General features: G+C 44.6%; 1 long non-coding RNA gene across 4 annotated transcripts in view; it reads right to left on the bottom strand.

The window, feature by feature from the left end:
* Positions 1-5,762: 5,762 nt before the first annotated feature.
* The window catches only part of LOC113252764 (uncharacterized), a 31,153-nt gene continuing 9,342 nt past the window's right edge, over positions 5,763-27,573 (bottom strand). For all 4 annotated transcript variants that reach the window (XR_008957838.1, XR_006409094.3, XR_008957836.1 and 1 more), the window contains one exon: positions 5,763-7,068. This is a non-coding gene — a long non-coding RNA (uncharacterized LOC113252764). The remainder of the gene's footprint in view (positions 7,069-27,573) is intronic.

Below are 27,573 nucleotides of genomic sequence, written 5' to 3' on the forward strand. Positions count from 1 at the left end.
TTAAGCCTAATTTCTGCGATTTTATCTTGTCAAGGGAGTCCCTAAGTCCAGCCATTATACTACTAAGAAAATTGAGAGGTCTCATGAAGAATATTTTCTTTTAAATATAGCCAATTGAAAGGATCCATCGTCTGGCCATTGACAAGTAGAATCGAATAGCAACTCAAACCAATAAACCTTAATCGCTTAACCAAAGATGCGAGATTCATCCAAAGAGGGCATAGGTGATACATCCCATGATCCAGAAGTTTACTCCCCCAATTAGTCTAAGAAAGCAAAGACCTTCATTACACAAGTGGAAAGAATGGTGTGATGAAAATGGGATGTTCAGTCTCCCACAAAATTGTGAGATGCCTCCAGTCACAGACCTGCTAATCTGTGACACGGGTAGACAATACTGGAATGGGACTTTACAGCACTAACAAGCAACAAAGGTTTAGACAACAAAGGTTCCTGTGAGCTGGAAACTCTCATGAGAGCTGGCACAACCAGACAGAGAGAGAGAAGGGGGGTTGGAGAGAGAGAGTCAGAGTCAGTTCCCCAGTCTGGTTGGTCACCAAAACGTACCCCAATAAGTACACCCTCCAGTGATGGAAACCAAAGAGAATATTCGCATTGGTCACAAAGCCAAGCTCTTAGGACACAGAAGGAGATGAAGGAAAATATACGCACATCAACAGTCTTGGTCAAACCTTAGGTCTCTTGGAACCACACCAACACCTAAGAGAGCTGTGCCAGGGGGTTGGAGACTGTGTGATGTCTTACAGTGTACCTGGATACACCAAAGCTTTCCCTTTTTTAAAATGATATTTTGGGGGTTTTAAAATTTGTTTTTAATTTTTTTTTATTTTAAATACAGCCCACTCCCCAATGTGGGGCTCGACCTCATGACCCCAAGATCATGAGTTGACCTCATGATCAACTCTGAATGAACCAGCCAGGTGCCCACACAGAAGATTTCTTGAGGTTGGCAGGTGACCTAATCTCAATATAACTCATTCCATGACCAAATTCTCCTATCAGGGGAGTCTTCTTAAGGTGGCGAGCACTCTAACGGCTTTTAAGTACTTGCCCTGTGCCCGTCGATTTTGTGGCTTAGGCTTCCAAGATGGCCCTTAGCAACACCATTTACCTCGTGTGCACATCACGCGACACATACAAAGACCATATCTGGGAGGAAACGGATCAGTCACCAAAGAGTACTCTACCAAATTTAACCAAAGAGTTGCTAGGCCCAAGGAACTTCCACAAGTATTTCCTCTTGTTAACCTAAGTTTTGAAAAACAGAAAAGGACTCTTACCATTCTTGTGCCTTTGGACTCTGCAGATAGAGTCCAGGAGGCTGACACGGTAAGAAATCTCACCTTCTGCTGGCTGCTTGTCAGGTGTCCCAAGCATCTCTGCTGCAGCAGAGTCCAGGGTGAGCAGTGTCCAGCAAGTTAAAGTGATCCTGCCGACTCCGCCAGCTTTTGGGGAGGAAGACCTTCCTCTGCCCCATGGTCCTTCTAGCTGGATTTAGAATCAAGTTGGCATGAGACAGATTAACAGGAGAAAATCAGGGGTGCTTGGCTGGCTCAGTCAGTAAAGCATGTGACTCTTGATTTTGGGATTGTGAGTTCAAGCCCCACACTGGGCATAGAGCTTACTTGATTAAACATACACACACAGACACACACAGAGGAGAAAATCAAATTTAATAGGTATACCTACAGGGAATCCACACAAACATGAAATCATCAGTTCACACAACTTTAGAGTCAGGATTAATTTGAGCCTCAGATATGGCTAATTCCGGGGGTACCATGATAACAACACATCTCTCCATTCTGCTCTTCCATGTTCTGACTTTATTCTCAGGCAGGCTCTCTGCTCCTAGAGAAGATAGTCTCTCACAGCTCCAGACTAATGTGATACTTAAAGCTACTGTCTCCAAAAAGAACTTTCCTTCTCCATGATTCTAACAAAATTCCCAGGGAAGTCTTTGATGGGCCTGACTGGATGGTGTGACTATTCATGAGCTAAAACACAGGGTTCCCATAAGAAAAATGTGTGGAGCAAGATGAACAATGGCCAGACGATGGATTGCCGAATAAAAGTGTGAACAAAGAAAGAGAAATCTACAAAGGAAGAGTGGTCAGAGAATTAGGAGTAGAATCAGGATAAAATTGATGTCACAAACACTAAGGAAGGAAAATTTTAACATTGGCTGAGCAGCTCTTTCAAATGCAACTAAAGTATATTTCATTAAAATAAAAATGTGATGTATTCATTGGATTGGTAAAATAGTAGACATTGGTGATTGATGGCAAGACTTTGGTGAGGCTGTGAGGCTGGAGAAGGAGGTATTTGGCAATGGGCCAAGGAAAGAGAGAAAGTAGAAACAAAACTGTAGATGATCTAAAAAATTTGGCTGAAAGAAGTAGAAACAGAGAGGTTACAGAGAAAGATACAGGATCAAGGTAAGATATTTTAGACTGTAAAGGACTTGAGTTAGCAGGTGGAAGGAAGTCTGAAGAAAAGGAAAGAAAAGGGAGTTACTCTGTTTAAAAGAGAGATTGAATTATAAGGGAAATAAATTTTGAAAGTATCAACTCAGATGGTATGGCAGCTAAAAATTCCTAAAGTGTGTCTATATCTCCCTATTTGTGATGTCCTACACCTTCATGGAGACTGAAGACACAGGAAGTCCTGCCAGCATCTGATACATTCATTCTTTCTTTCATTCATTTATTCATTCAACAATGAATGAAATTATGAAAACACTACCTAACCAGGCAGAGTCCAGGTACCAGTGACCCAGCAGTGAACAAAACTGACAAAACCCCGGCTCATGGGTATTAGATGCCTCTGACACATAAGTTTGGGCTCTTCTGGGGAATCTCAGTTATGCACTTGACTCCTGGCTCCCTCTGGACCAAAAAGGCAGGTGTTCCCGCACCGGGTCCCATCTCTGGCAGCTGAGAGTCTGGTTCCCTAAACTTCATAGCCAGCAAGCCACTTACCCATTATCTGAGCAAAGAGAGAATACAGTCATTTCTATATTATTCCCTCACAAACTTTTTTCTCTCCCTTGTAGAACCCAGAGGGGAACAGGGAAAAACAAAATTTCCCCATCCTCAGCTGCCAGTCGAATTCCCAAAATAAGATAAACTTCTCCGGATGACTCGCCTAAAAAACACTCTGTACTTCTGTGCCCCCTGAGACAAACAACCAAGAGCAGCTATTACCCTGGGCTACAGGTGGAGATTAAAGATGGACATGCAGCCTGACACAGGCAGAGTGGGAAGGCTTGAGTATATGGACTCCAGAGTAAGACCATCTGGGTTCCAATCCTCGTGTTCCCTCTTATCATCTTTGACACCTTGAGCAAGTTACCTTGCCTGAGAAGAAGTCATCCCATCGGCAAATGGTAATAATGATAATGACAGCACCGACATCAAAGAGCTATGTGAGGGCGATGAGGTCATTCGTTAGGAGACCGCACAGGCTGAGGGCTGGGTGAAGTGCACCGTCACATCAAAGTTGGGGGCTGCAGCCAAAATGGAAGGACGATGAATGTCGCAGAAGCAAACATGGAGCATTCACTTACCAACGCTGCGAAATAGTCTTTACCTGATAGCTCACCCTCCTTCAGACCCGCTCAGCCTGGAGAGGAGAGGAAGGAAGGATAAGATTTCTCTGTCTACCTCAGACATCGAGGTTGGTACAATTTGTACTTAATTCTTCATTCTGGGGCCAATTGGCTTAGGTCATATATTTAAAGAAAATCTATCTTTCTCTTAAAAACATAAGTTGGTGCCACCATTAGGTCAAAATTTCAGCGGGATATTGGTTTCCTGCAAAATGTCAAGGAAAGTGTGTTACCATTTATGACAGGACAGCTGTTGCCTCGTTTTCCAAGAAGGAATTAAAGGATTTTATTACCCTAAATGAAAATGACTAAAGCATGATTATTTTCCTTTTAATCTTTTTCCCCTCAGTGGAAATTTACATAAGACATAGCTGTAATCCATTCCTTTCATGCCTGCAGTGTGTCAGAAAATTTCTACTCTTGTAGTCCCCATGGCAGCAACCCTTAACCTGAGCTGAGGCTGCATTTGTCTCGTGCAGTGGATTTGACTTTTATCTGGTGAATGCAATCAATGTAGACAAGTGCATTGGATGACTCAAACTTGAGATTATTTCTGGTTTTGAATTCCATGTATGTCTTGGCTCCCTTTTTTGGCTAAACTCATCCATTGAATTGAAGTCTGTTTGTTACTTGAGGTGGTGGTGAAATGGCCTGAGAACCCTCTTGGCATTTGGAATGCTGGCTTTCACTCCATCCTGGTGATGGTGCATTTTCTAGTTTTCTAAGAAGGGATGATGCTCCAGACCCCCCTCCCGGATCAGTGAGGACATGCCCTTCGAATTGTTCTCTCAGTGGTGGACCGCTCTTTGTCAGCTCATCTTTTTGTGATGTTCCGAAAAACACTGACCTGTGGCCACTGAATAGCGTTAACCCCTGGGGCGGGGGGTGAGCTATTTTAAAGCTGACTGAGCGTACCCAAATGGGAATTTGACCCATGATCTGCCCTGATGAGCGGCAACCAATGGAGCGACCATGTCCAGCGCTCTCAAGTACAGGTCAGGCTTTTCTAAATGGGAATTTAAAACCTCCACTTGTTTTGTGCTGGGAAAGACCCTGTTTAATGGATGAAAAACAAGCTACAGACTAGAAGAAAATATTTGCAAGCCATATATCTGACAAACGCCTTGTAGGAAGACTATCTAAAGACCTCTCAAAACTCAACGAATAGTACAAAAGCAAATAAAGAATCCAATTAGGGGCACCTGGCTGGCTCAGTGGGTGGAGCATGTGACTCTTGATCTCAGGGTTGTGAGTTCGAGCCCCACATTGGGTTTAGAGAATACTTTTAAAAAATCTTAAAAAAAAAAAAAAAAGAATCCAATTAGAAAATGGCCCAAAGATATGAACAAATATTTCCAAAAAGAGGAGATACAGATGGCAAGGAAGCACAAGAAAAGTTAGTGAACATCAGTAGCCATTTAGAAAATGCAAATTAAAGCCACAACAATGCATCCCTACACACCTATTCAAATAGCTCAAATAAAAAGTAGGGATAATATCAAGGGTGCCTGGTGGCGCAGTCAGTTAAGCTCCTGAATCTTCGTTTCAGCTCAGGTCATGATCTCACGGTTGTGAGACTGATCCCCACATGGGGCTCCATGCTCAGTGCAGAGTCTGCTTAAGATTCTCTCTCCCTGGGGGGCGCCTGGGTAGCGCCTGGGTAGCGCAGTCGTTAGGCGTCTGCCTTTGGCTCAGGGCGTGATCCCGGCGTTCCAGGATCGAGTCCCACATCGGGCTCCTCTGCTGGGAGCCTGCTTCTTCCTCTCCCCCCCTGCTTGTGTTCCCTCTCTCACAGCCTGTCTCTCTCTGTCAAATAAATAAATAAAATCTTTAAAAAAAAAAAAAAAGATTCTCTCTCTCTGCCTCTCCCCCACTCAATATCTCTCTCTCTCTCAAATAAATAAAAATAAATCTTTAAAAAAATAAGGATACTATCAAATGCTCATGAGAACACAGAGAAGCTGGGTCTCTCAGATATTGCTAACAGCAATGTAAAATGGTACAACCACTATGGGAAACAGTTTGGCAGTTTCCTATAAGACCAAACATGCACTTACCATAGAACCCAGCAACCGCACTCCTTGGTCATTTATCCCAGAGCAATGGAAACTTATAGTCACACAAAAACATGTACACAAATATTCACAGCAGCTTTATTTATAATCGCAAAATACTAAAAACAGCTGCAGTGTCCTTTAATAGGTGAGTGGTAGAACAAAGTCCGGTATATCCATCATGGGACACTGGTCAACAACAAAAATGAACTATTGGCACACACAACAACCTGAATGGTCCTCGAGGGCATGATGTTCAATGAAAGAAGTCAGTCTCTAAAGGTCGCGTGCCTTTTGAAGTATGATTCTACTTCTGTAACATTATAAAAAACGGCAAGACAATAGAAATGAAGAGTAGGTTCATGGTTGCCAGGGAAGGGGGAGGATAGGGAAGTGGGAATACAAGAGGTAGTGTGAAAGAGTCCTTCCGTGGTGATGGAGTGGGTCTGGATCTTGATTGCGATGGTAGCTATATGAATCCATACATGAATACAGTTACATAGATGCAAACATACACACTTCAAAAATCATGAGAACAAAATGAAGTCTTTGGTTCACAGTAACATACCGATGTCAGTTTCCTGGTTTTGATATTGTACTACAGCTTGATATCACCACTGGGGGAAGCTGGGGGAAGGGTACATGTGACTCTGTGCTATTTTTGTAACTTCCTAGGAGTCTATAATTATTTCAAAATTAAAAATTACAAAAAGTCCTCTAGTCATCATTTATTCATGGTATTAATTCTAATGATAACCATCCATGTCAAAAAAACAAAAAACAAAAAAAAACCCAAAAACCAACACACCAAACCCTCAAATATACAGCAGATCTCCTTGTTTATTCTCAAAGCATCGCTGAGAGCTGTCCTCGGCCTGCCTGTGATCCATGTGGACACTCGTCTTACCTTCCATCTCTGACAGAAGCATTTTGAGGGTGGACTGGATTTTCCTAGGTGGGTGAGGCTGCATCTGGAACACCCTCCACTCCCTGAAGACTCACTCTTGGTCTCTCATCCATGGATTTATCCACATTCTTAAAGGACTTTATCTTTTCAAGCACTGCCACTTCTAACGTCACTGAACTCCATATGTTTATCCCCCTCGTTTGAAAATACTTACACTCAATATTTGGAATTCTTTTAGCCTTTTGAAACCCCATGGGTGCCCCTCTTATTTGAGTTTATTGAAATTTGGTGAACGATTTTATTTACAGACATATTTCCTAGGTCTTTCATGAGTTCATAGCATTTGTTACTTCTTCAAAGCTTTGGTCTTGCCATACTGGAAGCCATACCCTTTGCATTCCTGCTCAAATGTAGGTTCCTCTTAATAATTTAGTTTGCCTCTTCTGATGTGTCCTCCACATGTCCTTCCTTGAGTGCTGAAACGAAATCACACACATTCCTGCAAGTGCTGACCCATCTAGGTGTTGTACAAGATAGATGAAACCTAACTTTCAGTATCCAGAACCAATGAAAGGCTCCTTCATATGCTAAGCTTTAGAGGTATACATTTTTCTTCTAGACTTTTTTCTCACCTTGTACTTTTTAACCAATTGGAATATGCACAAAAGGAACACGAGGGCAGCCTCTATCAAAGGAACTGAGAAGTTGTGCCCAAGAATCAGGCACTGGGGAGAAATGTTTCCAAGGTGCCCATAGCAGGCAGAATTAGGGAAAGAGGAAAGGGGAAGGTAGCCGACATTTACATAATGACATCAACATATTTTAGCTGCCAGCTGTGGGCCTGTCTTCATTTCTTCTTTCATGCGCTCCTGTACCTGTGAGACCAAGAGTGACCCCTGGGTTTGTTGGCCCCAAGGACAACTCTGAAAGGAACTACAGTGTTTCTTTTGTTTCTAATGCTCCCCCAGAATAATAAGCAGGATTTTCTCATCCTGATAAGAAACACACAGTGCAAATATTTTTAGCAAATAATCTACAGTGAATATTCTGTTTTCGAATTGGCAACTGAAAGCCATCATTTTATGGTGTGATTTGTTCAGACCTGTCCACTTTTAAAGTGTTTTTATACATTTGCCCATCATACGCTTTCTGTCTTCTGCTTACTCAGTTGTTCACTCCTTTCATGTCATTTCCCATTTGCTTATGATGGGCAAGTCCCTGAGTAGTGCCCTGGGGGCACACCACAAATAGAACTATGACGTAGTCCCTACACTCAAAAAGAAAGCTGCATCGCCTAAGTGGGGCACGTGACCCAGCCCAAGTCAATCAGCACATCCCATAGTCTTGGCTACAGTGATTGGCTCATGGATGGCAGGTGTCCAAAGACATCCAGAGTGCCCATGGCTCTCCTGTGAAAGCCCCATGACAAGAGGAGGCTGTTCTCTTTCTGTATCCGTAGCATGTAGAAGAGCCTATGACATGTAGTGAGCCCTCAATAAAAATTAAAAAAAAATTTTTTTTAAAAGATTTATTTACTTGAGAAAGAGAGAGTGTGTGTGAGGGGAAGAAGAGCAGAGGGAGAGGAGGGGCAGAGGGAGACAGAGAGAGAGAATCCCCAAGGTGGCCCACTCCCGGGATGGGGGTCTCAATCCCAGGACCCTGAGATTGTGGCTTGAACCCAAACCAAGAGTTGGACGCTTAAGCGACTGAGCCCCCCTAGGCTCCCTTCAATAAATATTTTTTGACTCATTTAATTCCATGATTTTTTTTCTGTTGTACCAGAAATCTGAGAGGACAGAGGCCAGAGCAGCCATCTTGCCACCACAGGGAGCCTGAGACTGAGCCAACAGAGCACAAGCCACACAGAAAGGCCAGACACGTGATTACATCTGTGAGCCCAGAATCTTGCCATGCCTGACATCAGAGCTGGCCTTGGCCTTCTCTCTTACATGAGCCAGTAAGTTTCTGTTTTGCCTATTCTGTGTTTGGTTGGGCTTATGTCACTGTTTACTGACCAAGTCCTAAATGAAACAATGAAAAGAAAGATCATGCCCCAGCCTTCAACTGGAGCCTTTCAGCCCCTTGCACAGGGAACTATGAAGCACAGGCACAGGGATGTGAGTTTGATGGAGCTGCTGGTGCCGGTGGGGGAGGAGGCGCAGAGAGAGAACTGGCAATGGCGATGATGTTATAATGATGCTGGCGAACCTGGTGACGTTGGTGATGTTGTTAATGGTGGTCATGGTGGTGGGGCTGGGATGGCTACAGTGGTGATCATTAGCACATTAAAAGTGACTCTCCTCCTGTCTCCTCCAACACTCGCCACCACCATAAACTGACCTTACAGCTGCTTCCAGAATAAGAAATCTTAGGTCTGAAAGAAACCTCAAAAAGTATCCGGTCCAGCCTCCTGCTTGAAGGCAGGCAAAATTATTGTCTTCACTTTACAGATGAAACCGCTATTGCTCAGCATCTTTGAATGATTTTCCCAAAGCCCTCCTGGTGAGCCAGGTACACAGCTCTCACGGCAGACAAGTCTGCCCCCTTCATCCTCAACTTTCATTCCGCGTTCCGTGCAGTGTAGACCCCACAGCAATGGTTCTCATTCCTGAGCATGCAATACGATGGAACTTTCCATATCAAAGCCTCAGCCCCATTCCTGAGGGCCTGAAGCAGCCTTTGGGGATGGGGTCTGTTATAAGCTGAACTGTGTCCCCCCAATATTCCTACGTTGAAGTCCTAACCCTCAGGATCTCAGAATGTGACTAGATTTGGAGATGGATCTTTAAAGAGGTAATTCAGTTAAAATGAGGTCTTTTGGATGGACCCTAATCCAATCTGACTGGTGTCCTTAGAAGAAGAGGAAATTTGGACACAGTTACAGAGGGAAGACCATGTGAAGACACAAGGAAAGATGGTTAACTACAAACCAAGGAGAGGCCCCAGAAGCAGCCAGCCCTGTTGACAATTTGATCTTGAACTTCTAGCCTCCAAAACCATAATAAATAAATTTTTGTTTACTTAGTCTGTGGTACTTTGTGGCAACCCTAGGAAACTACTATAGGGTTGGTGCATTAGTATTTCTTAATTCTCCCCAGTTTATTCTAATGCTCAGTATGTGTCAAGAATAATTACTTTATATGGTAAACTTATACTCCCCAGCCCTCATTCAAGACACTGGCCCACACTTTACCTGTCCAACCACAGATCTAACTTCCCTATAAAAGTTCCCCACCTCAGTCAGGACCTTCACTGCACCATCTCTTAAGAAGGCCATGCGCGTTCTTGGCACCACTCACTTGCTCCTGCTAGCTAGTCCCCAACCCCAAATTCTTCACCCCTCCCTTCCCCCAAGCCGCACGCAATTCAAACTTTCATCGAGCATTTACTGGGCAAGGTGTTATGATGCTTAACCAAGTAACATATTTTTAAAGAAGGGACTTCGGGGACCTTTGCTCCTAAACAAGGTGGGGAGGAGTGGCAGGGGGGGCATTTCAGCTTCACACCTCTCAAGTTACACCAACCAGGAACCTATCTAAACCACCTATTAAAAGCTTGACTCTAAGTTCTCAGAGAGCTAGAGCAGAAATTTCTCTTTTTTTTTTAAGATTTTATTTATTTTTAAAGATTTCATTCACTTATTTATTTGAGAGAGAGAGAGAGAGAGAATGCAAGCGGGGGTAGAGGTAGGGAGAGGGACAAGCAGACTCCGTGCTGAGCATGAAGCCTGATCCCAGGACCCTCGGATCATGAACTGAGCTGTAACCAAGAATTGGACTGGACGCTCAACCAACCAAGCCACCCTGGTGCCCCTAAAGATTTTCTTTTTAAGGAATCTCCCCACTCAATGTGGGGCTTGAACTTACAACCCTGAATCAAGAGTTGCATGCTCTACTGACTGAGTCAGCAGGTGCCCCAGAGCAGGAATTTCCACCATCGGAGAGGAAGGGAGCAAGTCCTCCGTTCAGGGGAAGCACCATGAAAGAGTTGGTAACTTCACTTTGGCAATCTTTGAGCTATGTTCTCAATTCCTATGCACAATTTTCTTTGTCCCAGCCGGCCTTGCTACTCTACCAACTAACGATAGTGGGCAGTTAGTCTCTTAACAGTGAAGAGCCTAAGCTCTGCACTTGGGAGAACCCAGTTCAAATCCCAGCTCCTCCACTTCCTGGCTATCCAGGAGAGTACCCTAAATTTGGGAATATCCAGAAGAGAGTACTGGGTGTTCTTTTGGTGCAGTGTTGTACTTGACTTTCTACTGACCAGGCAATTTTCATCTCTGCAGGGGCAGAGGTTAACTTGTAAATTTTGGTCCAGGAAAGATGCAAATAATTTAACTCTGGTGAAAGAATTAGCTCCAAGGGTTATGGTTTATGGCCCTGTTGGACATTAACCAGCTTTCTATCTAATCCAGTAATCTTTCTGTATTAATTTCGTGTTGCTGTAACAATGTACCACATCTTAGGGCTTAAAACAACACTGGGCCAAAATCAAATGTCAGCCGGGTTGGTTTCTCCTGGGGACTCTAGAAGAGGATGTGTTTCCTTGCCTTGTACAGCCTCTAGGGTCCCCCACATTCTGTAGCTTGTGGCCTCTTCCTCCCTCTACAAAGCACATCACTCTCACCTCTGCTTCCCTCTTCTGTCTCTCACTCCGATACTCCTACCTCCCTTGTATGAGGACACTTGTGATGATACCAGACTACCCAGATAATCCAGAATAATCTCCCCATCTCAAAATCCTCAACTTAATTACATCAGCAGAGTCTCTTTTACATAGTCATAAGTTCCAGGAATCAGGATGTGGACATCTATGGAGGGTGCAGGGGCATTATCCAGGCTACCACACCTTTCTTAGATTTCTTGGTTAAATCACCTGAATCGACCTAAATTCTCGAAAGTTCTTTGGGTACACTTTAACATTGTACTGGTTCTCGCACTAATTAATGACTTAAATAAAATCTTTGACATGATGCAATTTGTACTTGAATTTAACTTAATTAATTTAATATTTACCAGAGGGTCATGATGTGCATTTTTAAAAATTAGATTCAGCAGAGCTCCGTGACCCTAGGCAAGTCACTTAACCGCTCCAAGTTTTACATCCCTGTAAGCAAGGATGAAATAAATAATAATATACTTAACTTTTTTTTAAGATTTTATTTATTTATTTATTTATTTATTTATTTATTTATTTATTTGAGAGAGAGAGCAAGTGAGATTGGGGTTTAGTGGCGGGGAGGAGCAGAGGGAGAGGGAGAAGCAGGCTCCCCACTGAGCAGGGAGCCCGATGTGGGGCTCGATCCCAGGACCCTGGGATTATGACCTGAGCCGAAGGCAGATGCTTGCAGACACTTAACCAACAGAGCCAACCAGGTGCCCTACTTAACTTTGGGGATTGCTACAGTAGGGAACAAACAAGACAATGAACGTAAAGCAATTGGTTCAGTGCGTCCTGCATAGTAAGACCTCAGTAAATGTTAGATGCTGAAAAAAAGCAAGACAAGTGCTCTGGTCCTCTATATCTCCACTTCCCTGAAGCCCAAGTGCTGTGCTCAGCCCTCCCCATTTGCCTCTGCAGCTCTCTCCAGCTTTAGCACCAGAGTCATCAAACATCAGGTACTTTTGTTCAGTTTGCAAAAAGGCACCCTCCCTAGGTGAAAAAGGCAACGCACCTCCAGCCAGAACACCTGGCTTGGCAAAGGCGTGCCAGCTGGTTTTCAGTCTCCGCTTGCCCTTCCCCAGCTGGGTCCCTCTGTGGCACACACAAACCACGCACACCGCGTGGGGAGTCTCTATGATTTTAAAACTCATTGATCCTGGGGATGATCATAGGAAGCACTCCACATTGTTCTCTAGACAGAAGCGGAGTGATGTAATAATCCTCTGAGTGGAAAGGCAGGACTTGTCCTCGTATTGATTTCATGCCAAAACCTGGCAAATTGCATCAGACAATTGCTAGGAAATTTATTAGTGTCAATACTACTCTTCTTGCATGCGTACACACACACCAAAACTAAACTAAACTAAACTAAACTACATCGCCCAGAACAATGGACAGTCCTCATTCAACAGACTAACTACCAACATTTCCTCCTGCGGCATCTAGAATGACGGATGAAACTCTCCGCACAAACCAGGCAACCTATAGCTAGAGACGCACTGACCACAGAACTGCCTGCACTCAGGGTCATGTTGACACTGTCAGTATGTAAATACGCTATGTAAATATGTGTACGCATTCTATTCCTTAAAAAAAAAAAAAAAAAAAAAAAAAGAATGGTGCTTAAGCTGAACAAAGCAGCTGGCCCACTCAATGTGTGGTCTGGATCCCCAGCATCTACATGCTGGGTTAGAAATGCCGAGTCTCAGGCCCCCAGACCTGCTGCCTCAGAAGCTGCATTTTCACAAGAGCCCCAGGTAATTCAAACGCACAGCAAAGCTTGAGGAGCTCTGCCCTAGGAACTTCTGAGTGACATCGGTGGGTGGTAATACCCTTCTGAATAGCTCTCCCTCTTTGTAAGGAAAAATCACAGCGTGGCTACAAACCAGCAGGGATGTCAGAGAAGGGAAGTCATGGAATCAGTCTTTCTACAAATATTCATTAGGGCCTGTTGCGTGCTAGATACTATTCTAGGTGCTGAGATATAGAAATGAAAAGAAAGAAAAAGAAAAATCCCTGCCCTAGAGGAGCAAATGAATAGTCTATACATGATCAAGTGGTGATAAACACTATGAAGTAAAATGAAAATGGGATAGGGAGGGTGAAATTTTTGCGCTTTTAAAAAAAAATTTAAATCTCTGTTTTCACATTTTTCCTTCTTTTTGTTTCCAAAAGGAGAGGAGAGCATAGCTCTGCAATTTTTGCCCTTTAGCATAATACGGTCAGATGATACTTGTGCAAAGATCCAAAGGAAACGAAGAGACAAGCTTCGCAAATATTTCCTGGAACAGCATGGCAGGTAAAGGGAACAGCACATGCAAAGCCCCAAGGGGGAGAAAATACAGCATGTGCATATGTGGATGAGAGTAATCCATTGATGATTGTTTGAGGGAGAGGGAAGAAATTGCTGATGAAGTTCTCATAGGTGGAAAAGGATGAAATGGAGCACACGAGAGAGGCCAGCTCCACAGAGGAGCATGGAGAGTCTGCCCAGTAATGCTGGGGAAGGTCGCTTCAGGGCCCCCATCCTGGAAACCCACCTGAGTTCAAATTCTGAGTCTGCCACTTACTACTCTGCATCCTGGGGCACGTCCTCTCACTTCTCTGAGTCTGCACCCCCTTATCTTCAGAATTTACTCCTGCTATCACCTCTGCCCAGAGCCTCCCTCTGCCTTTTCCAAGCCAAGGAAATGGTCCCGGTCTGCTGCTTGAAGGTACACGCTTTAAATATTCAAGTAACTAACTGTGCTCATGCATTCATTCACTTAATCATTCATTCAAGAAATACTAATAGCTAGTATTAGGAGAGCAAATGGATAGGGGCACCTGGGTGGCACAGTGGTTAAGCGTCTGCCTTCAGCTCAGGGCGTGATCCCGGCGTTATGGGATCGAGCCCCACATCAGGCTCCTCCGCTATGAGCCTGCTTCTTCCTCTCCCACTCCCCCTGCTTGTGTTCCCTCTCTCGCTGGCTGTCTCTATCTCTGTCGAATAAATAAATAAAATCTTTAAAAAAAAAAAAAAAGGAGAGCAAACAGGTTCAAATACAAATTCTACTACTTACTGGTTATGTGAGATAGAAATAGCTGTACCAGAAAGTTTCTGACTACTCCAAGGCTCAGTTTTCTCTTCTGCAAAACAAACATTAACACAATCTTCCTCTAGGGCTGTGTGAGAAATAAGTGAGATGATCAAGCTAACACAAAGATACCTAGTGCAATGCCTGGCACATAGTAAAAACTCAGTAAGTGTTGGTCATTATTTGTCACAAATACATTTTGCTAGGCACTGTGCTGAGTGCTGGGGATACAAATATAAAGTGGGTCACTTGTGTTTCACACATCTCACATTGTAGAGAGGAGACAGCATCTAAACCAATACATTGTAATTGTGACGCAATTAGGTTAAGAGCTATGCCAGAGAAATGCATACAGTTACTACTGATATGTAATGAAGCAAAAGATTTCATTGCACCTCGGGAAGAAGAGAAGTCTTCCTGGAGTGATATTTGAAACACTCTTCCAATGACTAGATGTTTGCCAGATGGAGAAAGGGAAGGGCATCCCAAGTTGAAGAAACAACACGGTACCTTGGAAGGACACAGTGTGCGCATGAAGCTGTGAGGAGCCACAGTCATTGGAACAAGGGGGACGTGGAACAGCAGAACAGGACATGAAGCTTAAGAGGCAAAGTGTCCCATGTGGGGAGAATCAAGTTTGCCATGCTAGCCCTTCCGATGTGATCTTATAAGCAACGGGCAACTATGTTGAGGTTTTTAGGCAGAACAAGATCAGGATCTTGGCATTAGAATGGAACATAGATGAGAGAAGGAGCAAGACTGAGGGCGGAGAGACTATCTAGGATGTTATTTTAATAATGCAGGTGAGACATGGTAAGAACCTGAACAAGCCCACTGGCATAGAAAGGAAGCTAAGGATGGGAGAGACCACTCAGAAGAAAAATCCATAGGACTCAGGAATGTGCTGGGCTGGGTGTGGGGTAAGAAGATGAGGGAGTCATTCACCATCAGCCCATTAAACTCACACACCTATGGGCTGCTGAAGCAGAGCTTAAAAATGTTTTAGCAAGTGAGGGCTCCAAGTCTAGGGCAGCTCAACAATTACCTTGGGGCATCGCTTCTTTGACTCCGATGAACGTTTCTTGGTAATCATGTAACAGTAAAGCAAATAGCATTCACTGCCCTCAGAAAAGTCTATACAACCATGTATCTATAATGCAAATATAATACTGCTATAACATTAACAGTTCTACAATGTGTGTGCTGCAGGAGTTGTGAAACAAAGAATGTAAGACTTTAGCCAAGGGAAAGATCTACTTCACGGAGGCGCTCATCCATGAGTATGTTTTCCAAGGAGAGAGATGGGTACTCCAAGAGGGAAGAAATGCCTGAGCTGAGGCCGGTGAGCAGGAAAGCATTTCTCAGGTGTATTCTGAGAGCCCCTCATCCTGTGAGATGCTCTGGAACAAAAGGACCCACAGTCACAAACAACCTAGAGATGCAGCCTCCAATCACAGCATGTCTGTCTCCTTGCACATTCACGACCCTCTCAACATGCTAAAGATCCTGAGAAACCCCGCAGTTACAAATAATTTGTCTAGGGGCACCTGGGTGGCTCAGTCGGTTAGGCATCCGACTCTTGGTTTTCTGCTCAGGTCATGATCTTGTGGTCGTGGGATCGAGCCCCACGTTGGGCTCCGTGCTCAGCCCCACATCCGCTTGAGATTCTTGTTCCCTCCTGCTCTGCCCCTCCCCCCACTGTCTCTCTCTCTCTGAAAAGAAAATAAATAAAATCTTAAAAAAAAATTATTTGTCTAGTGAAAAAAGCAAGGCAGCGGTTACGTGGGGCAGGTTGTGGGGATAGGAAAGGGCATAAGGAAACATCTGGGGGGTAATCTTGATTGGGATGGTAGGTTACACGGACATATATATACGTCAAACTCATTGACCTGTACACATAAAATGCATATATTTTGCTGTACATTTTGTGTGTAAATTATACCTCATGTAACTTGATTAAAAACTATAATACTCTGTTGGGTTTGTTGTTTGTTGTTGTTTTTTTTTTTACTTTGGAGAACTTTTTAATTATTTTCATTATTATTCCCTCAAAAGGCCTATTCCTTTGAACACCATCTGGAGAAACACCAGTGTGTTAGTTTCCTATGGCTGATGTTACAAATTACCACAAACTTGGTGGTTTAAAACAACATAAATTGATTATCTCACAGTTCTAGAGGTCAGAAGTCTGAAATGCGTCTCGCTGGACTAAAATCACCGTGTTCCTAGGGCTGCGTTGGTCCTGGCGGCTCTGGGAAGGGGAGGATCTGTTTCCTTGCCTTTTCCAGCTTCCAGAGGCTGCGGCATTCCGGCTTCAGGGCCCCTTTTCCTTCATCTTCAAAGTCAGCTGCCACATCACTCTCACCTCTAACTTCCCCCGCCCTCCTTCTCTGACTTCTGTCTCCCGCTCTCACTCACAAGGACTCTTGTGATTACCCTGGGCCCCTCACATCATCCAGGATTATGTCTTCATCTCAAACTACTTAATTGGATCACATCTGCAAAGTTCCTCACAGATTCCAGGCATTAACACATCTCAGGGAGGGGGGAGGGGAAGAAGGCATTATTCTGCTGAACACAACCAGTTTTTAGTGTAAAATCGGAGGAGTGAATAATAAGCCTGGAAATGAAGTTTGAGGCCAGCTCAGGCTAAAGGATTCACTAAGCAATAGGCAGAATTTCTTTACCATTAAATTGGTGCATATATGTGTTTCAAAATACGAAAGCTATCATAGGGTATACAAAATGTTTCCTCAGATCCCCAGCCATCCACTCTCCCTCTCTGAGACCAAAAATGTTACTTACCACTTTCTTATATACTATTTCAGAAGCGATCCATACCTACATAATTCTTTTACACAAATGGTAGCATAGTATAAAAATTGTCCCAGTGACTTTCTAATTGCCCCTTGACAATACAAGTTGGATATCATACCAGAGCAGAACAAAGAGAGCTTCTTTTTTTTAAAGTTTATTCATTAATTTTTTTAGTAATCTCAAATGCACAACGCTGAGATCAAGAGTCATATGCTCCACGAGGGAGCCAGCCAGGTGCCCCCACAGAGAGCTTCTTTATTCATTTCAAATGGATAGATAGCATTTAATTGTATAGACCAGTGATTCTCAACATGCTTGTTCATTAGAATGGTCTGGGAAGATTTTGAAAGACCCCCAGGAGTTCCAGTTATCTGTTCTCTGCAATAAACCACCTCGGAAGTTAAGAAGCAGAAAACAATGACCATTTTATTATGCTCACTATTTGGAGGGCCAAGAATTCTGGCAGGGCACCACGAGGACAGCTTGTCTCTGCTCCACAGTGACTGGCGGAGGGGGGGGAGTGGCTCGGCGGGGTGGTCTGGATGGCTAGGAGATGGCAGGAATGGTTTGATTGGAGCCATGGATCTGGGACTTTGATTCTGACATCACCTGGAATCCTTGGTTACTGTCCACATCATATTTGCAGAGGCTGAAATACGCAAAAATGCTTTCTGACTCACATGCCTAGTGCCTGGGCTGGGGCTGAATACAGCGCTCTCTCTCGCTCTCTCTTTCCCCCCAACCTGCCCCCGCTTCATGCAGCTAACTTGGGCATCCTCACAGTATGGTGGTCTCAGGATAGTCAGACTTTTTACATAGCAGGAGGCTCATCCCAGAGCGAGGCCAATGCAGAAGCTACAAAGCTTCTTATAACTTAGCCTTGGAGCTCTCAGACTAGCTATTTATTCTCCTTCTATTGGTCAAGCAAGTCCCTAAACAAGAGGCTATTCCGATTTAACAGAAGGGGAATTAGACTCTATCTCTCCATAGGGGAAGTGGCAGAGAATTGGAGATTGTCTTACTATACCACACCCAGGTGACCTGAATGTGCAACCAGGCTGAAAAACCGCAGTTACAAACATACCAGACCTTATTCGCCAAGCCCTTACTGATGAGGGTGCAGCTGCTTCTGACCTGCCGCTACCGCCATCGAGCCAGCCCTCGGCATGTATGGCAGCCATCATTCCACACACGGGCAGATACGTCTGGGATAAATTGCTAGAAGTGATATTGGTGTGGATTAAGGACCCCTGGCTGGCTCAGTCAGTAGAGAATGTGACTCTTGATCTCAGGATCATGAGTTCGAGCCCCACAATTGGGTGTAGAGATTACCAAAAAAAGGGGGGAGGAGAAATTGGTGTGGATTAAAGATCAGGAACTGGAACTTTTCTGTTTTTTGGGTTTTTTTTTTTTTCATCTTTCTCTTCATTCTCAACATATGATAGTACTAAAGTCCAAGAGGTATTGGACTGGGCTGGCCCTTGTGTGGGTGCTAGTGCTTTGGAGAAGGCAGAACTGAGTCCCCAGGAACGTGAAAGCATTATATCAAAAGGACAGCAGTAGCTCCTGTGTCAAGTTCAACAGCCCAAGTCACACCCAGGGCATCTACACGGCAGGGCTTGGGCTCTAGCTGTCGACCAGCATGACCTGGCACTGTATTTGGGGAACGTTCGGTATCTCACTGTAGTCAAAACTCTGGGACTCAGTTAATTTATTGGCCATATTTCCTAACCCAGAACCACAGATGACTGTCACTTGAAGCCAGTGCTTGGCTGGGACACAGAAGTCATTTGCTCGTGTTCCAATCATCATCAAACGTTAAGTTCATAAATTTGTTCTCCATGGTGCCACCGCCACCCTCTCGAGGAGCCCGCCCTTCCCCTCTCAGATCATGTCCGCTGAGTGGCACCACGCTGTGCTGAACCATACTCCCCGGGAGCCGTGTGCACAGGTGACTCACACAAGTCTGAACTTTAGAAAATCAAGTCTGTCCATGCTGCCCAGGATGGAGCAGACAGAGGCAGGAACTGCAGGCAGAGAGACCAGGCTGACTGTGGTCAGACTGTCTGAGAGACAGGTCATAAGGCAGAAGTGCAGCTAGAAAGGGACAAGTGAGTCAGAACACCATAATGCTATGATTCTTGTTACAAGAGATGGAAGACAGAGGCTGACGGGGGTGAACAGCTGGTGGAGGGATGATAGGCACCGGAGTGCTCATGGCCAGTTTCGTAGAAGAGGTAGGACTTGAGATGGAGCATGCAGGATGAGGAGAGCTTTAATAAGCAGCAAGGAAAAGGGAAGACAATCTTTGCACCAGCATTTCATGTGTTAGAAGACATGGAGGAAGCTTCTTTTTTTTTTTTAAATAAAGATTTTGTTTATTTATTTGAGAGATAGAAAGCCCACACATGATCAGGGAGCAGGGGGTCAGGGGGAGGGGAAGAAGTAGAGTCCACGCTGAGTAAGGAACCCAATGCAAGGCTGGATCCCAGGACCCTGGGATCATGACCTGAGCTAAAGGCAGGCTCAACCAACTGAGCCACCCAAGTGCCCTGGAAGCTTCTTCTTGAGATAGATAATCCAGCTCAAGCACGTAGAGCTTAGCTGGTGCCTGTCACACAGCAAATGTTCAAGACTATGATGCATTATTCTCAATAATAGCAAGTAATGCCTATTAAAAGCTGAACAAATTGGGACATGACTTTGAATAGCAACTGTCAATGCTCTCGTTATTTCTAAACAGATCTATGTGGAATGGGAAAAGCTCTGGTTAAGCCATAGGTTCTTCAACCACTAGCCCAATCTAAAACAGATAGTGGTTCCCTCATTCTGTCCTAGAACCTTCATCAGCTTCCCTTCCTTCCAGGGGAGAACCAGTGGGAACTGACACTAGCTGGACAGAGAATCCCTAGAATCCCATTCCTGACCCACCATCACGCTCTCAGCCTGGTACTCCTCTCGTCGTCAGCTTGTAAAACTTGATCCCAGGAGCTGATTTTCTGTGGGGTGCATTAACAAAGAAAAGATTCCAGAGCAAGTACGGAAAGGGTCTCACTGTAAGCACTGGAAAGACCTTATCTGAAAACATGTTCCAATTCCGGGTGGCATGCGGTCATGAAAAGAAGTAGCACCTGGAAAATATCCTACGATATGGCTAACGCTAGTCATCCTTTGGGTCTCGGCTTAAAAAATCCTTCCTCCAGGAAGTCCTGATGACCCTGAATCTGTTTGAGTGTCCCCATATGTGCTTTCTTATACTCTGAATCTCCCTTGTCATAGCAATTATCACACCAGTGTTATTCTTGTGTATATGTCTTCCATATATCTATATCTGTTCTTTCTTACAAACAAGCTCTTGATTGTATGTTTCTGCAGTGGAGAGACGCCTACAATATTACAATCACTCCATAAGAAGGATTATTTTTACTCGAGTTTTATTACGACTGAGAAAAGGTAAGTGACGTTTCCAAGATTCACACTGAAAGAGAGGAGATAGGACTTGAACCAGCATCTCCTCGGACCAAACAGCAAGCTCATTCACTAACATCACAGCTATAGGAACAGTGCAGGCTTTCCATCTTGGCAGAGCCAGGGGAAGCCTACACAAATTACTGTCCCTAGACCACGCTCATAGCAGACATGACTAATAAATCCCTGTATGCTTTCAGGCTGCGTCCATTGCAAACCCTCTCAGCTCAGCATTTTGGTAGCCACAAGCAATTGATCAGAGCTGGCCCAGGAGAGGAAACCTATTTATCATCTGAGCTCTGAGCTCCGAGTTCTATCTGTATCTCCATGCAACTAGATTTGGGATCCATTCCTAGGAATGTATGGGAAATAATATGAAAGAAATGAAAGTCTGGGCAGATAGAAGTGGTACCCAGGAAAGAAAAGTCAAGAAAAGAGACAGGGGCTGGGGGTGCACAGAGACAATGCTTCTAGAACCTTCCCTGCAGAGGAAAGCCTTACAACACTTCCAGGCAGGAAATTCCACTAATGATGCATGCTACAGCTGGGTTTTCTCATGGCTAAATTCCCCAAGTTAGCTGATGGATTCTTCCTTGTACAGAAATCAGATTCAGCAATTAGAATCCTTTTTAATTATCATCATGGCCATGCCATCCTAGTCGATGACCCCACCAGGGGAGTGATGCATTGAACGTGGGCCATGGCTGATACTTTTGTTGTTTTGACAATAAAGGTATTATGTTTGCCTGAGGGGTTACAGTTTTGATATTTTAAACATTAATCTCCAGAAAGGAAAGCTAACTGTTCAAACAAGGAATACCTAGGCTGCCATAAACGTGATGGAGCCTTAAAGTAAGAAAACAGATTGAAAAGTGAGGCAAATAGTCAATGAATTGGTTGTTTGGTTTTGACTCTGCTTGTTAATAAATTGATCAAATCCACTTCACTCTAGGCATTAAATAGACCAGGGTTACCAAATGTATTGTGCTGACAATACCACCTCTCATGCCATGGCAGGCATTAGTAATTAATCACATCATTCTCTCCTCCCCGAGTCCCAGCTTCGTCTTGGAAACCATCCCAACATGGAGCTCCAAGCAGCCAAAAACAATCTATCATTCTGGATCTCCAGGCAAAACTACTTGCCATCCAAGATTACAGGCACAGCCCCAATTAACAAGTTATCAAACAAAAAACAGTAGAGTGAAGCTTTAGGATTAAGAGCACAGAAACTGGGGCACCTGGGTGGCTCAGTCGTTAAACATCTGCCTTCGGCTCAGGGCGTGATCCCGGAGTTCTGGGATCGAGCCCCATGTCAGGCTCTTCTGCTGGGAGCCTGCTTCTTCCTCTCCCACTCCCCCTGCTTGTGTTCCCTCTCTCGCTGGCTGTCTCTCTCTGTCAAATAAATAAAATAAATCTTAAAAAAAAAAAAAAAAGAGCACAGAAACTGGACCAAGAATGCCTGGACTTGAAGCCCACCTCTGCTATCCATTAGCCATCCCATGCCTCAGTTTTGTCACCCATAAAATGGGAATCATCATAGCGTCTACGTCATTAAGTTACAATGATGATTACAGGAGTTCAAATGTGTTACAGATCCTGGAAAAGTATCTGGCAAGCATAAGCACTGGCTAATCTTACATTTTGATTCCCTTCGTTCCAAGTACAAAATCTAGCTCTCCTACTGGACTGTGGGCTGTTCAAAGGCAGGCACCTTGCTTTTCCTTCTTTGCATCCCTGGCGCGTAATACACAATAGGAGCTGAGTCAGTATTCGTTAAATAAACTGTTGAATTAGATTTTTCCAAGCCAGACTGGCAGACTCACTATTCCTTCCCCCAGTGCCTGGCACATTTCTGTCTCCTGTCTCTCCCATGGTTTCCCATCCCCCACTCCCTCTACCTGCCTCCATCTCCTTAAGGCCCCAATTCATCTTCTTCATCCTTCTATTCTCCCCACCAAACCCACCCGACCAATATTCATCTGATTTCTACCCACCCTTCGGAGGCTGCCCAGCTGGAGTAATTATTCATCTGTTCACCAAATAGTTCCAGCTCTCTGCCTTCTGGGCACATGGTGGAATTTTACTTCCTGCCCTGCCCCTGTGGTTGGGTGCAACCCTATTAAAAGTCTGGTGCAAGTGTGGAGAATCTGACTGCTGGTGTGAGACCCCCCCCAATTTCAGATCCATTTCCCCTGCCACAACAACCAGCAATATTCCAACCTGCGGCTGCTCCCTCTGTCCGGTTCACAGTGAAATTAGCGGGAGCAGAGCCACTAGCTGACCCATGATGGACCAATAGCATGAATGAGAAATAAATCTTCATTTTTTTTAAGCCACAGAAATGTGTTGTTGCTATTTCTGCACCATCACCTGATTTATCCTGACAGATACATTTCCTTAAGGTCATCATCCCCCTGAAAGCCTGCTCTAGCCACCCTGACCCACAGTAATTTCTTCAAAAGGGCAGGGGAAAAAGCCTCTTACTCATTTTTATCCCCAAATCTAACATAGCATCTTGCACAGTCAGTGCCCATTAAACGACAGTTGAGTAAATGAGCAGTCACTCATCTCTGGGCCTCTGGTTTCTCAATCTGTAAAACAGGAGAATAAATGTCTTGCCCCTCTTCCTTTGCAGGGCTATTGTGGGGCTAAAATGGAATTACATGTAAGGAGGTGCTTTAGGGACTATAAAATGCTGAACACATCTCAGGCATTATTATTAGATAATAAACTACTGAGAAAAAGTCTCAGAATTCATTCATTCATCTTATACCCAGTACCATCTCAGCTTGATAATTAACTACTCCTCTACACACACACACACACACACACACACACACACACACACACATTCTTAAGTTCTGATGCTGTTCTTAAACTCAGGAATAATGACAGTGGTCAACACCCACTGAATGTCAATATACATCAGGGACCGTGCTGGATGCTTTTCATGCCCTTGTCACTATAACCTCCAAAGGGTCAGAGGATTTGGGTACCATCGGCCTATGTTACAGTTGGCAAAACTGAGCTTCCAAAGAGGTAAGTAGCTGGCCCAAGGTCAAATGGCAAGAAAGTTGCAGAATCAGGAGCTTGGTCAAGAACCCCAAGTATTTGGAGTCCTTGGAATGGGCACTATTAGCCAGTGCACTACTCTCCCTCCCAAGGAAGGTATGAACGGAACACTCTTCGGACTGGGCAGGAAGAAGCACTATATGCTCCGGAGTCTCAGTGTGGCCACTGAACGGGCAACCAAGACTCCGTGTAAGCAGATGGCCAGACACTGCACTCATTTTCCCCAAGTCACAAGGGCTGAGCTGCTGTTGGGTGTTTTAAAATATACGCATCCATGTAGATGAGTCCACTACCAGTTTAGGAAACCTAAGACATAGCAAGACACACACACACACATTTACTTCTCGCTTTAGAAAAGTTTATGCTATAAAAAGCATTTAAAATAGTGTCAACTTGGTGACCGTTTGCTCAGTGCAGTCACACAGGCCCAGCCCTCAGGGGGCGCCCCCTGCGCTCGGAGTTTGATGCTCTGTGGTCGCCATCTTGAAGTTCTCCAATTCTACCTTTAGTGTGTGTTTTGCAAGTGAAGTTGGATGGAACGGTAGAGCATGCTTCAGAGGCCTAGAGCCTTAGCTCACACGCAGTCCCAGCTCCTGCACCCTCCCAGCTTCCCAGGGGAGGACTCTCAGCCGTCTGTGCCCCTACCCCACGTGCTCCAGAAGCCCCCTTCCCTGCCCCCTTCTGAGCACCCACATGGAGAATGTTGAGCCAGTTGGCATGTGGGGCAGAGTACTAGAATTTATATCTGGGCATATTATTTAACCTCGCTAAGCTTCAGTTTCTTCACCTGTAAAATGCAGGTTAAAACCGATATCTGCTTCGTGGGTTGTTAGAGGAATTTGAAAACCCTTGGAAAGTACTTAGCATGATACATAGCACATAACAGCAGCTCAATAAAGGGCAGGTGTCCCATTCTCATCACGAGCTGTGAGACTGGTATTGTGACCCCAGGGGTCAGCTGAGACACTAAGGCCTAAGTAGATCAGACTCTGAAGCCAGGGGGCTCCTCGGTGGAAGAGTCCAGATGCCAATTCACGGCTACCAGATGCCAAAACCCATGTGCTAGACCACCATACCACACTGCCCCCCTATCATGGAACAGGGTCTCTTTTGGTGGCCCAAGGTTCCACCTCAGGTCTAATTCTGAGGTCCTCAAGCCACATGACCCTCTGAACTTGGATCCAACAGAACCTTCCAGCTCTTAAAGTCCTGGAGATCAGGACAGCCCTACCTGGTAGCAACCACACCCACCATGTGTGCGAACCCCAAGAGACCTGTCCATGTAACTTCCCTTCCACAGAGCCTCACATAGTGCCTGCCCAAACAGGTACTTAATAAAGCTCCCTTGATAAAAATCTATGCAGCTGATAAGGCTCCAACGTGCCTACCTACCGTCTGATATCAGCACAGCAGTAGCAGGCATGCAACAAGACTAACTAGCAGCAGCTCCACTGAAACCACAGGCAAAGGAGAAAAAGTGAAAAAGACAGGCCATGCACAAATGTTCGAAACCAAGGCTTTTATGCCTTTGAAACTGAATCCAGGGATATGGCAGGCACCCCTGTAGATAGTTGGAGGGCTTCTCCCCCTGGATTGTTGCAGTGTTCGGGAGTCTCCAATTTCTAATCTCACAGGCCGGGAGTTTAGCCCCGAAGTCTCAGTGCAGCGGGGTAGGTGTGAGTCAGCCCTAGAGCTGGCACGGCCCCGGGCCTCGCGTGGAGTCCAAACCCGTCGCTGACACATGGGGGGAGCGGAGGCAGGAGTGGGTGTTTGCTGACAAGCAGCTTCATGGGAACGCTTGCCTTGGCATTTCTCAGTGCTGAATCAGGGAGAAAAGTTGGGCAGAGTGCTGCGGGGTTCAACTGAGGGGGAGGGGGAGAGGGAGGGAGGGAGACCAGAGCCCAAGGTGGGAGAGCAGCAGGAGCAGGAGCAAAAGGACCACCGCCAAAGGCCTTCTGGTTACATTCCACGCTCTCTCCTGCCCACCCTCGCCACAGCCCTCGCAGGCAGGGAAACCCCTCCGGGAACGATTTTTCTCTCCTGCACAGAAAGAAACCGGGGCTAAGAAAGATCAAGGGCTGCACAGCTAACTAGTGGCTAAAATGGAATCCAAGCTCAAGTCTAACAAAAGCCCGACATTCTCCAGCACCTGACCCCTTGCTTGACGCCCACCTCTGATAAACCCCGTCTCACCCTGGCCTCACCTGCTTCTTCTCCGAAGCTTAGCAGAAGCCAGACAGACAGGAAATGAAGCCCATGTGGAAAGAGGCATTCACCTCTCAAACAGCCTGGGGGGGAGGGAGAGGGACCCCAGATGCAGGAGCCTGGGTGTGTCTTGTTCAGCCCTGAGTATGGCCATCCTGCACCTGCTGATCCAGATGAAGAGAGAAAAATCCAGACCTCCCCATTCCTCCCTGATTGTGTCATCCGAAGTAGCGCTGTCTAATAAAAATATAACCCAAGCTACATAATGTAATTATAACTTTCGAGTAACCACATTTTTTAAAAGTAAAAAGAAGGTGAAATTAATAATATGTTTTATTTAACCAACTCTGTCCAAAAGAGTACTACTTCCAGATGTAATCAACATAAAAAATTTATTTTTTATGCATGTCCTTTTTTTTTTTTTTTTTTTTTTTTGGTTCTAAGTCTTCAAAGTCTGATGTGCACTTGATACTTACCCCACCTCACTGGGACTAGCATATGTGCTAGTGGCCACTATATTGGATGGGGTAGGTCTACAGGATACGAAAATATCCGAATGAATACAACGTCACTCTACATGATGCTAAGGGCTTTTGAACCATCATACTGGAAAGTTGGTTTTTTTTATTTACAATTCTATGCATTTTAACACACGTTCAGATTCATGTAACCACATGCAACCAGCACCATAATCAGGATATGGAGCTGTTCCATCACTCCCCAAAAAACTCCTTGGTGCTACCTCTTTACCGCCAAACCTTCCATCCTCCCCTAATCCCTGTACAAATGGAATCATAGAGTAGGTAACCTTCCAAGACTGGGTTCTCACACTCAGCATGATCCCTCTGAGATTCTTCTTGTTATGAGTTTTAGAACACTGTATGGATAGACCACGATCGCATACCCATTTAGCGGCTGAATGACGTTGCAATTGCTTCCGGGTTGGGATGATTATGATCAGAGCTGTTGTAAATACGCGGACAGGTTTTGTGTGAACATAAGTTTTCATTTCGTTTCTCAGGATTGGAATTGCTGGGCCATGTGGTAAGTGCATGTTTAACTTTATAAGAAACCACCGAATTGTCTTCCAGAGTAGCCCAACCACGTTTTATTCCCACCAGCAATGTGGGAGAGTTCCAGTTGCTCCGCATTCTTTTCAGGATATCAATACTGATACTATCAGTATTTTTATTTTAGCCATTACAATACGTATGCAATTGTGTCTCATTATGGCTTTAATTTGTTTTTCCCTAATGCCTCATGATGCTGAACATCTTCTAATGTGTTTCTCTGCCCTCCATAGGTCCTCTTTGGTGATATGTCTGTTCAAGTCTTTCACCCATTTTTAAAGTGGTTGTGTGTTTTTAAGGTCTTATATATCCTAAATACGGGTCTTTTGTTATAAGTGATTTGTATATTTTTTCCTAGTCTCTAGGCTGTCTTTTTACTCTATTGCTTTTCACAGAGCAGAAGTTTTCAATTCTGATAATGTCCAATTTATCAATTTTTTCTTTTATGGGCTTTGCTTTTGTTGTCCTTAGTAAGAACTCTCTTTGCCTCACCCCAGCTCACAGAGATTTTCTCCTATTAAGTTTATGAACAATAAATCACATGTTTAATACCCAAGTAGTTTGTAACTCCTTAAAGAAATTCAGCCATGGGTTTTAGTTGTGAAAA

Source organism: Ursus arctos, unplaced genomic scaffold (assembly GCF_023065955.2).
Source record: "Ursus arctos isolate Adak ecotype North America unplaced genomic scaffold, UrsArc2.0 scaffold_6, whole genome shotgun sequence".
Lineage (NCBI taxonomy): Eukaryota > Metazoa > Chordata > Mammalia > Carnivora > Ursidae > Ursus > Ursus arctos.